Raw genomic sequence first — 1,971 nt, forward strand, 5'->3', positions numbered from 1 at the left:
GTGGATAATGAAAATTATCGGGCTGAAGAGAGCCACCTTCTTTCTTGTGGGTTTTCACTGTTGTCATACAGAGCAAAGAGTTGCTATCTGTTGGACTTTGCCCATGTCAATCAGAAGCTGTTTGATGTGGCGTTTCAGTTGGGGCAGTCTTGTGAGAGGGTCAGGTGGCTCCAGCTCCCCTGTGAAATCAAGCCAGCTTTCCAGAACTAAAGGAGAGAAGAGAACAAACAAATTTAAATGGCAACAAAATGGTATGATCAGAAGGTTGGAGGGAGACAGAGTTCACTTCCCTTTCTGTTGAAGGCTGATATACACAAGCCATTCCCGAGAGGCCGATATACACAAGCCATTCCCGAGAGGCCGATATACACAAGCCATTCCCGAGAGGTCCAGCATCCTTTCTATCTTATCCCACACGAATTCCAGTCCTTCTGGGTAACCTTAACTTGCTGTTATTTTAGATCGCGTTTTCCTTTATACATGTAAACTAACTTCCTTTTGAATGTCTCCCTTGAGTCTCTTCTGAAATAGGAAACAACAGTTCCCTGTGCCTGCTCAAGAGTTTTATTAATTTAGGCTTACATTGTCTCCATTTTAAATGAAACTTAGCTATCGTAACCATTTTTATTTTTTAATTCAGAAGTTCATTTTTAATAAAGAAAAGGAGGTGGCAATTTCTCAGTGTCGTTTTCAATTCTACTATTTAATCATTACTTTTTAAAAAAACACGAGCATATCAGAAGTCTAGGCAGAATGCAATTAATTTGCATTCCACATTTATTAAATAAATAGGAAATAGTGTCAAGTTGCATTTTTTTCTTCACTGATCTACTCAAAATATTAAACTAACTCTACAGTTAGCTTATGACCAAATGGAAGACTCTTCTGAAAAAGGTTCCTAGTTCCTCTTTTGGGCGGGGGGCAAAGCAGTAGAAGCTCTAACTCAGCCCAGGGTAAAGGTATCACACCGTTTTTGCAAATTTGAAAAAAAAAGGAGAGGGTGGAGAATGGAATCTATGAGGTTAGGAGGAAAAAGGAGTCAGAAAACACAGGGAAAACACTAGGTTTGGGTAATTAATCTAAGTCACTCTATTTTCTCATCTATAAAATGGGCATAATATCGTCCCTGTCTACTCCTCAGGGCTCCTGTGTGATAAAGTTGAAAATATATTAAAAATATATATGTATTTGAAAATTTGTATGCAAACTTAAGGTTTACCTACTTAACCTTACAGGGTTTTTTTGTGTGTGTTGTCAATGTCACCTAACAAATAGTGACCAAAGTAAAAACAGATTCAAAATGTTATCCCCCATATTTCAAATACGCTCAAATCCTTCTGCAGAATTCCAAAGAAAACATAGTTCAGTGTAACTAATAAATATCCCATCTGTGCTCTATGTTGAGCCTGGTAGATGGGCAGTATTTAATAAATATCCACCTTAAGAAAATCTAAGATAGTATCCAGTCACGTTGTCTGCAGTGCGAAAGGTCCCAAATGCCAGCTGTGTCGCGTAAGTCCACGTAAAGGGAGCAGCAGAGCTCCAACAGCATAATGAGCACCTGTACTTTCCACTGCCTAATTTAAAAAACCTTAAATAACTCCTTCACAATAATGAACGCGCTGTCACTCTACAGTAACGGTATTTTAGATCCTTCTGCAATTACCATCGACTTCTTTCTCTATTAGGTCCATCCTGCTGGCAACCTCGTTCTGCACGTTCTCTATGTGTGTGAGGAGGTTGAGCTGCCACTGAAGATGCGAGTCTCCTGGGTCTGCAGTGCTCTTTTTATCATTGCAGGCAAATACTGTGTTCTTTTCAGCTGGCTTCTTCTCCAAAAGACCATTGGAAAAAACAAAGAGTTGGATGAAATGGACCGTCATAAAGGAAAAGATATATTAAAAAAACCCCGCCACCCTCAAGGATCAGTAAAATCCCATCTGACTCCGAGAATGTTTTTAAAGTCTAGCA

At 39.3% G+C, this 1,971-nt stretch overlaps 1 protein-coding gene across 8 annotated transcripts in view; it reads right to left on the minus strand.

The window, feature by feature from the left end:
* Window positions 1-1,971, minus strand: part of PHF20L1 (PHD finger protein 20 like 1) — a 65,298-nt gene that overhangs the window by 1,891 nt on the left and 61,436 nt on the right. The window lies entirely within an intron of this gene.

Source organism: Pteropus vampyrus, unplaced genomic scaffold (assembly GCF_000151845.1).
Source record: "Pteropus vampyrus isolate Shadow unplaced genomic scaffold, Pvam_2.0 Scaffold232, whole genome shotgun sequence".
In the NCBI taxonomy this organism is placed as follows: domain Eukaryota; kingdom Metazoa; phylum Chordata; class Mammalia; order Chiroptera; family Pteropodidae; genus Pteropus; species Pteropus vampyrus.